The sequence below is a fragment of the Helianthus annuus genome, chromosome 5 (assembly GCF_002127325.2).
Source record: "Helianthus annuus cultivar XRQ/B chromosome 5, HanXRQr2.0-SUNRISE, whole genome shotgun sequence".
NCBI lineage: Eukaryota > Viridiplantae > Streptophyta > Magnoliopsida > Asterales > Asteraceae > Helianthus > Helianthus annuus.
The window spans coordinates 110172848-110182853 of record NC_035437.2 but is presented as its reverse complement, the minus strand read 5'-3'; the positions used below and the strand labels follow the sequence as shown (position 1 = coordinate 110182853).

Here is a 10006-nt window from a genome sequence, read left to right as displayed (position 1 = left end):
CGGAGTTTCCTTACGCATTTTCTAAAGCAACCCAAAGCTGACGAGCAGTGGGTAAACCGAGTACCACATTGATGGCTTCTTCGGACAGGGAAACATTTAAGATGATAATATATTGTTGATCTGCAACAAGCCAAACCGCATATGCGGGGCTTGCAAATGTTTTGTCACTGCTTGTGATAGTAGGGGTGGGAGCCGACGCGGTTCCATCAACATGAGAGATTAGGCTTTGGTATTCTATAATTTGACCCATTTGATAGACTCATGCTACATAATTGTATCGAAGAGCATAATTTAACAGTGAGAAGGTGTGAGAGGGAGTGGGGAAGAAGATCGGTGGTGTAGTGGCGGACCCAGAAATTATTTAATGGGGATGCGAATGAAGGGTTTAACAAAATTTTCAAATGGTGCGATCGGGATTTTTGCCTGTAAAATACACAAAAAAAATAAATTTTAAGGGGGGCATCCGCACACCCAGGTCTTGCCTTGGGTCCGCCCTTGGTGGTGGAGGAAGAATCCATGGAGGTGTAGGGAAGAAAGGAGTAAATCAAACAACGAAAAAGAAATAGATTAATGGAGAGTAGAATGTTGAGAGATGGTCTTTTGTCTTCATACCATATGAATGATCAAATCAATGATTCACCTCTTGAGTCGTATCTATATATATATATAAATGAGATGGATTTGGGCTAGGTGGCATTTGTATTTGGCCATCTTGGCTGATGTGGCAATTTAGTTTAGGAGGGAAATCCATCTCTAATACACAAACAAATATTGGACGCGGGATCCGTTTCTTTTTCGGGTTGGAATCTGGATTTGAGTCACCCGCATATATATTCTCTTTTCCTTTGCCAATCCTAACCCTAATTTCCTCCTCCGACAATTGACGCCACTGCTCGACATCATCTCATATTTCAAACCCTAAATACCAAAGCTTTCATCCATTTCTTCATTGTTCTTTGTAGATTCGCGTAAACCACAAAGATGGAATTGGATCCCTTATGTTCTTTTCTCTATTATTGATATCTTTCACACTGTCCCTTTTTCTCCAAACCCCAAACCAAACTCTTGCTGCATCTGGTTCTTCCTTCGCGATTCATCAATATTAATTACAAGTATGTTTTTCGTTCTTGATCTTTGATGTTTTTGTTCTCTGATTCGAATAGTGTTAATCGTATTATTGTTTTTTTTTTTTTTGTTTTTGCTCTCATAAACACTACATACTCAATGTCTATAAACGGTTCTTTTCTATTGCTATTCTTCAATTGGTAACACAGGTCTGATGTTCTTTTTTGATTTTGATGTTTTTGATCTATTATTGTTATAAATCTTTGATTTGTTGTTTTGGACTTCACAAACCCGACACATTGTATCTCTACCTATTGTTCGTCTTTTTAGGCGATTCTTCAATTGTAAATACATGTATGTTGTTTCTTCTTGATCTTTGATGTTTTCGGTTTATTTATGTGACAAGTATTTGAATCTTTGTTTTTTTTTCAAAAACCCTACATTCTAAATCTGTTCATCCACCAATTTAGTTGACAACGATTCCTCAATCGGCTTCACACGTATGTTTTTTTTTGTTTCATTATATGTATTTTGTTTAGAAATCAAATATACAATTTTATTTTGTTGTTGATTTCATGAATCATGTTACATAATGAATGATATGAAATATGAGATTCGTGTTTTTAGATTTAGGTTTTCGTCAATCTATGAGTGAGTTATTGTATGTTTGGCTGGAAATATTGACGCCCAAGGAAATATTACAATAGTATAACAAGGATGATTTCCCTGTTGAATATGCGAATGAAAAGTTCTTTGTTATTTAGCAATTTCTCATAACTTACAGGAGAGTCAGAGGCTCACATCGTAACAGCTTGGGCCTACCGAAAGTTCTTTTTGTCTAAAAGTTATAAATTAATAATTATTAATAATAATTAGCGTCTCAACAGAAGAAGTAATATTTCAATGATAAGCCGATTTTTTTTTTTACGAAAACAATTTCAAGGGTTTTAATTTTTTTTATTACACTTTTGGTAACTTTACATCTTATAATACAAATGTGGCAAGCTTTATATGTTGTTGTTTACTAGGATGAAACTTTTAGGTGGAAACATCGTCAGATGCCAGATTTATATGCTTTGCGGGGTGATGATGTATCTATTGGTAATGATGTGAAGAAAGGAGATTACCATACCTTATCAGCCATATGCAATAGGCAGGGTCAAGTTTGATGCATTCGAACCAGAAAGATGGTTTCATCACATTGTTGGTTTCATCCACAAAGCTTCTTGTAAGTTTACAGCTTTGCAGGTTAGTAAAAATACAACCCATATTGATCATTCCTTTTTCGTTCAGGTTAATAAGAATTTAGTTAAATTTATTTCATTTTCAAGGTGAATTAAAACAAAAGTGCAAATGCTTAATCTTCACATTGATGGTAATATCTGAGGCGTTAAGTGAAAAAACGATGGCCCTTGCGCACAATCATGCTTTTTAGTACCAATATTGTTATGTTTTGGCCGATTTTTGTTTGTTTTTGGTGGATGTGAGGTAACACGTTGCTTTTTGGTGGTTTTTTAGGTAATTTGTGCGATTTGCAGTACTGAACAACAAGTTTGTTGTTGAATTATCTGAAGTTTATGGGAATTATTAAGTTTGCATAGCGTTTTTGAAATGATTAGGGCAAGGTAAGGTTAAATAATTTGCCCGCTATTTTTAGCCTTTGTCACGTATGTTACTCTTTTTCAATGTTTTAAAAACCGGTTTATACCGGCCGGTTGAACCAGTTAAACCGGATGCCGGAATCTTGGCTGGCACGAATCATGCCGCTAAATTGAGGGAACGACAAAGAAGTTGTACCGCCGGTAAATTCTATGAAACCGGTATACCGATATCGGGTCAAAGGTTAAAATTTGGAATTTTAATCTTTCATGGGCCAAAAAAATGTGTCGAATTACCTTCTTAGTAAAACTTAGCGCCCAAAAAAAAGGTACAAATAGTGAAATTTTTTATTATTTTTTTTATTATGGATTAACTTTTAGAATATTTTTTTATTATAAAAATAGGTAGTTTTAGATTATTTTTTGAGTAAAAATTGTAACTGAGGCAACAGAAGACTCTGCACAAGTAGCAAAACTCTGCACAAGTACACAAAAAGGTAGTTTTGGATAGTAGCAAAAATTAGCTGTAAATTAGCAACTGAGGCAACAGAAGACTCTACACAAGTAGCAAAACTCTGTTCAGCTCTATAGTTGGTTGACCACAAGATAAGAAAGGTAAGCCTTCTACTTTTTATTGTGATTTAGATATTTTTGTTTTTATTCAGATATATTCTATTATATTATCAAATTCTACAATATATGAAAGGTTCATGTTTGGCACTTAATATTTTGTTTATAAGCAACTTTTTGGTTTTATGTTTATAAATTTAAAGCATTTTTTTCATTATACAGCTTATTATCACTTACTGTGTTTAGTTTGATTAGGTAATGTTCGGTGGGATTTTGAAGAATATATGTAGTGAACAAGGAGCTCAAATCTCTGCCATGGAATTTCTCTTCATGGCACAGAACAATGGCAGCTGCTATGGCGAAACATCTGGCCTTTGGAATTTCTCTTCAGCCAAAACTATATTCTCACTACCTGCACTGTTGACATTTCATGAATAACAACGACCCAAACACTGTGGATGAGTTTTTGGAAAGAAAAGAAAAATTTTGATGATAGTATGAAACTGGAACAAGGGTCTGCGACTTCATTACTTGAGGAACGGTAACATGATAGTTTTGAACTTTAATATTTTTAGTTTTTAAGGTTTAATTTAAAGAAGATGTGTATTTTTAGTGATTCGTTCCTTTATTAATTATTATTCTTTCAGGAGGATTTATGAATGCATGCCTTCCCTTTTTTGGGCTGCTTCATCTACCTTCCCATTATTAATTATTTTTTTTTGTTAGAATGATATTATTCATGTATAGGTAAGTATTTGAGCTGGCAAAAACCAGATCTTATTCAGTATCAGTTAGGTGTATAATGTTGGACATATGGTTCCACTTGATCAAGCAAATGTTTCATTAAAGGTGTTAAAGATGTGGATACAAGGAAGCCATACATAAGTAATTAAGTAACTAAAGAAGGAAGGTTCATACCTCACATTATTTGGAATCATAAAATAATGAATTATTAAAAAGGTTATTTTTTTCTTTATAACTCCAGCAATACATTATTTTTGTTAGTTACCTAAGTTTGAGTCGGCGGTTTGGAAGAATTCAACTTGGCCATAATTAAGAAACCAAGTATTCAACTTGGCCATAATTAAGAAACCAAGTATTCAACTTGGCCGTCATTTACATTAATTTTAAGACACCTATTAGGGGCCCTTTGAAATTTTGGGCCTCGGGCGTAGGCACGGGTTTGCCGGGCCCAGAGCCGGCCCTGCATGTAACCCATATATAATATATATTTAAATAAACTAATTAGCCCATGCATAAGCAAATGGGCCAAATTGACATCTCTAGAATTGTGCATATCATTGATCTCACCTGAAGTTGTGAATATTTATAGGGAACATAGAGTATTGTGTGAGTGAAGAAAGTTTAATGGACCGTTTAAATACCAATACAAGTGCAGCATGCCAACTGATTTCCCAAAACTGCAGGTTTGTATCTTTTATCAGTTGTCTTGCTTTCTTTTCGCCTTTTAAATTTATATTTCCATAACTTGTCCCAAACCATTCATTCTTGCATCAAAACCTATTAGTTTTTTTTTTAAAATTTAATGATTAATTATTCATAGATGCTTTAATTTTGACCGAGTTGGTGTTTTGATAGGTAGGTTAGGTTGATTTGGGTTTATTTTATATAAAACAGGTCAAGTAAAAAAAAATAGCTAAACAAAGGTTTGGGTCGAACGGGTTGAAATCGTTTGAAGTCTTTTCTTTAAGGTAAAGTACATAGATGATCCCTGTAGTTTACCAAAGTTTTTCTTTAGGGTAAATTCCATAGATGTTTTTCTAATCACAAACTCATTGATTATTAGAATATGGTGATGGGTGCTTACGGTCTTAGATTGATTTGCATTAAAAGGAGGGGTGCTTTTGAAAACTACTTGATGAGGAGTAGCAATTCTTTTGTTTAAAAGACAATATTGTTTTTTTCATTGTTGAAAACTGATTTGATTCTTGGGAAATAAGTTGTTTTCGCACGGGTCAAAATGACCTGTATGTTATACAGGGCAAAATAATATAAAATTTATGGAAATATTTTTTATACAATTGTTGGGTATGGTCTATTCTTATCCAGACGAGCAAAAATACTAACCAACCAAAATATAGATCTGTAAGATAACTCTCAAGTGCAGTATTGCTCTTACACATCAAACATTACAACCAAGTGTTTGTATTTCCTTGATAAAATATTTGTTATTCAGTTCAATAAATCATTCAATAGGTTGCTTTATAAGCTTTATACGTTTCAAAAGTACTATGCATTTCAAAACATGTATGTATATTAAAAAAGGGAAATGGGAGATATACATTTCAAAATAGCCCCTTTTAATGAACCAACTATTTTTTTGAACTGATGATAATAATACTATGACAATTTTTGTAAAATTAATTTCCGATATGATGAATAATATTATAGATTATTACTAAGGTAGCCCTTCACTAGATTGCCAAATAGACCAACTATTGCAAAATAATGACCAGTTTAGGACATTTGAGCATAATTACAAAATAGACCAGCTAGCTATCCTGTGATAGTTGCCCAATTACATTTAGATTAAGAAGTGTTTTGGCCCAATCTAACCCGAACCTTTAGATCCATTACCCATCCCATTTGACCCGTCCATTTTTCCACATCTACCATTTTCTTTTAAATGGGAATGTGATTTATTACAGTTGAACACGCATGCATTGCTGGTGTAGGAAGTTGGATATGATATAGTTGTTGTGCATGATGCTGCAGCTTCCCGGGTACAATGATTAACTAAGGTAATAACACAATAAATGCTTTTGTATGATTGTTATATTTAGGGGAAGTATTTTTGACCCGTTGACGTCTAAACGGGTCAATTTGGATTATGTTATAATATGATGGGTCAAACAGGTAAGCTAACTGATTTTAGTTAAATTAAAAACGGATTTCGCATGTCAAACAGGCTGAAATTCATCCAAGGTGTATTCAAACACATGAAAACCTCTTTAATCTTTTCACTAAAACACCTCATGAACCTTCCATAGTCAAGAAAGTTGTCAACCATTTCTTATAGGTATGCTTTAAATGGTCTTGTGATTCTTCTTGTCCTGATTGGTGTACGAGATTATGATGAGTGTTATCAAAGCAAACTGTATTTTGGTTTTTGTTTTAATGTAGTTTATGATTTGTGACCTACATATACAGGTGTCAAGTGAAGTTGATCATGCGCAAAGTGCGAACATACCCCTTGAAAAGACAAGCTACATAAAAACACGAGGAAATGGATTTGTTTTGCTATTATGGTTTTGATCATAGTTATGTAAATCGAATGGCTTCAAACCCAATTCATTTGTAGAGCAGATATCAAGACTGCTTTTTATCTAGATCGAATGGCCGGACACATTTGGGAATGGGAGATGCTCTTTCATTTGTAGAGAAGGCACAAGAAGTTGTGAGCATCTGTAGGAAGTAGATTTTGTCTCTTTAGTGGTAAGTTTTTTAATTCGATTAGTAAGTTTTGATATCGAATATGGGATGTGGGAATTAGAATATGGTGATGGGTGCTTAAGGTCTTAGATTGATTTGCAATTAAAAGGAGGGGTGCTTTTAAAAACTACTTGATGAGGAGAAGCATTTCTTTTGTTTAAAAGACAATATTGTTTTTTTCATTGTTGAAAACTGATTTGATTCTTGGGAAATAAATTGTTTTCGCACTGGTCAAAATGACCCGTATGTTATACAGGGCAAAATAATATCAAATTTATGGAATTATTTTTTATGCAGTTATGGGTTAGTTTTCATTGTGCACGATTGAGACACTTGCTTCGGTTAGTTACCCCCTTATTATTTTGTGTATCCCCTTTGTAAGTACTGATGAGATTCGACTTTGAGCTTTAATTTTTGTGAGTTTGATTTGCGATATGATATTAAAAAACCTTTTTTCAAATCAAGACCCTAATGTTGTGTCGAACTTTATGATTGATCTCATAGCCATTGAAGAATACCTTTAAAGGCTTGCGGGTATTCAAGCTCGTGCTTTTGATTTCATATATGATAGTCTTGATTTGATTGAGAAAAAGCTATAATACCTTAAAAGCTAATGAGTTTGAAAATGTTGTTTATGTACCTTTTATTATTGAAAACTAGATTTTCCTAACTCGGGATGTTCCCAAACTTTGTGATTAGTGGCAACCTAAGTAAGTGGTCATCTATCCAATCTTTTGAACTAAGGTAATACTATTTATAGTTAACAAATTTTTTTTTCATAAAATGATTTAGGATCTTTTTATGCATTTAAAGTAAAATTCGAGTTGATGTCAACCCATTTTCCATACATTTAACCTGTTATTAGAAAAAGTATGACCATAATCTACCCATTGATAATTAAATAGATGGAACTTGCCACTTATATACAACTTGCAGCGTCATTATGATAAAGCATTTTAAGAGGTAACTTCAAAGTTAGTCAATATTTTGATACCTGATTACCTTACACTGCAACTTTAATTATACAGTATCCTCATTCAATTGGAACAAGTCAAAGATAAGGCTGGTGATTGAAGAACTTGATGGAAAGAAAAAAGAGGCACCGAATGTCATATGGGTGAGAAGTAAATAGGTAATTTTGACTTATGTATATTTTCGTTCATTATGTCAACTACAAAAAATGGTTCCTCTATTTTTGGTGACTTTTTTTTTTTCAATACTGATGATCAAAATGAAAAAAATTACGATAATTTGTTACAGGACATTGATTTGTTGGTGGTCATTGTTATAATATTACCAAAAACGCCACAAAGGCTTTTTTTACAGCATAAGAAACGCCATATAGCTTTATGCCTTCTGCTTTATTTAATTGTTTATATGATGCTTCAGAAATTAAAAAAAATGACTTTTCACCTTACTTGAATTAGTAAAAAAAACTCATTCCGATAATAAAGCTTCAATGCATTGAAAAATTCTCAATTTGTTTTGCTTTGAATTGATTTTGTGTATTTGGTTGTTATAGGTATTTAGTTGGGAAACATGCTTTCATAATAAGGGACCAAATGATATGCAATTTCGACCTAAACGAGAAGTTTTGGTTTCGATTCCCACCAAAAGGATCTAAGGTTACACCCACCATTTCAATCTGGGGAGTCTATATGGAAATATTATTGCCCAATTGTGTTTAGGTACTATTTTGCCTCAATTGATAGAATCTTGAATTTTATTTTGATGGGTTTTTTTTTGTTAAAATTATGACTAGACATTTGAGGGAGTTGTTCCAAGTGGATCATATTATATGTTAAATTTATTGGAACGATGCTCTTTGTAAGCTTTTTTTAGCCGCAAAATGTTGTTAGCATCTTTTCTTCGACACAAGATGATCGGTATATGATCAAAACTGTGAAAAAGTTAGAAGTTAAGGTAAAAAGATTATTTTAATTGATTGCTCTCTACGATTAAAATTAAGGTTTATATATTGACTGTATTTTCACTTTGTCAATAAATAATTTATGTAATATGTTACTTTGTTTGTATTTATATTATTTATACACTTTGTGTTGGTGCAAATTAAATTTCCGACCCGCGAAGTTCGCGGGTGATAACCTAGTGTACAATATATAGTAGATACAAAGACAATAAATATGAAAGAACTAAATACAAGAAATGTCTAGGACTAATTATAAATGTGATGTATTAATAGTATACGACTTGCACCATGCCTTATATTGTTTATAGATAAATATACTTAAAAGTTCTAAATTGACACCCTTAAACTCTATTTAGTAACGTAAATTACAAAAGTTCTATTTAAATTGTCACATTAAAGGTGTAAATTTTACAACATAAATATAACTTGGTTTTAGAAAGAAGTGGTTTATAGTATATAGATGTCATAAATCGCCGGTGGAGAGAGATTGGGGTATATTTTTTGGGAGAACTAAGAAAAGTAATTCCCAATTTGATTCCCACAATTAATCTTATCTGGTTAACTAGCATTACTTGTTGCTTATTTAAACACTGTTATGTGATAGTATAATGCGTAAACAACTACAATTGACCAATGTGTTTTAGATACATGGTGCAAATGTGAGGGTGAAGTAATCATATTATGTCAAACAAGGACTAATACTAAGTGTTTGGTGGTACAGTAGAAACTCGATAAATTAATACTCGATTATTTAATAAACTCTCTAAGATAATATTTTTTGCCGGTCCCGACTCGGGGATAGGGTGCTAAATTAATAATTCGCTAAAATTATAAGATAATACATTTTTGATAATTTCTTTAGACCCCATATAAAATATAAATAATAATTCCTTATATATAGACCGCTTAACTATATTCGATATTGTCGTTTGACTCACCTGCAAACCATAGTTACTATAAACCCATTCTTGCAATTGCTTTTGAGTGAGACTTGGATTATCCTTGTTGTGCTTGCATAATGCTCTTCGAATCTCGTCTGTCATTGTTGTTTTTTTTTCACACCTTTAAGATGGGAAGTCATGTTGTGTGTATGATTTGTTTGTGTTAACCTATTTTGATCTTGTATTTATATAGAAAATATTTTTAATGTCCATAAAGTGATACATTGAACACAAGAATCATAATAAGGTGGGAGATTGAAGGTTTCTTTCAAATTGGGCCGTTCATTTGATATACATGCATTGTATACAATAATTAAGTGGAAGCTTGAAAGGTGTTTGTAAACTAAGTATTCTACTATAAATTAATAAAATATAAATTAATAATTATTAATTTATCGATTAATTAATAACTCTTTTAATTAATAAATTTTGGTGGTCCCAAGTGTATT

The 10006-nt window shown here is 32.5% G+C and overlaps 1 long non-coding RNA gene across 5 annotated transcripts; it reads left to right on the top strand.

Annotated features, from left to right (window-relative positions):
- Positions 1 to 872: 872 nt before the first annotated feature.
- LOC110941119 lies at positions 873 to 8488 on the top strand. 5 transcript variants are annotated; one of them, XR_004892751.1, is made up of 10 exons: positions 873 to 1112; positions 2094 to 2313; positions 2584 to 3278; positions 3489 to 3774; positions 4567 to 4660; positions 5903 to 5995; positions 6405 to 6689; positions 6984 to 7027; positions 7715 to 7803; positions 8209 to 8488. It is a non-coding gene; the product is annotated as an uncharacterized LOC110941119 (long non-coding RNA). The 5 variants fall into 5 exon arrangements; XR_004892748.1 differs by having other exon boundaries at positions 2108 to 2313; positions 7715 to 7818; positions 8209 to 8223; XR_004892749.1 differs by having other exon boundaries at positions 2094 to 2293; positions 7715 to 7818; positions 8209 to 8223.
- The last annotated feature ends 1518 nt before the right edge of the window (positions 8489 to 10006 follow it).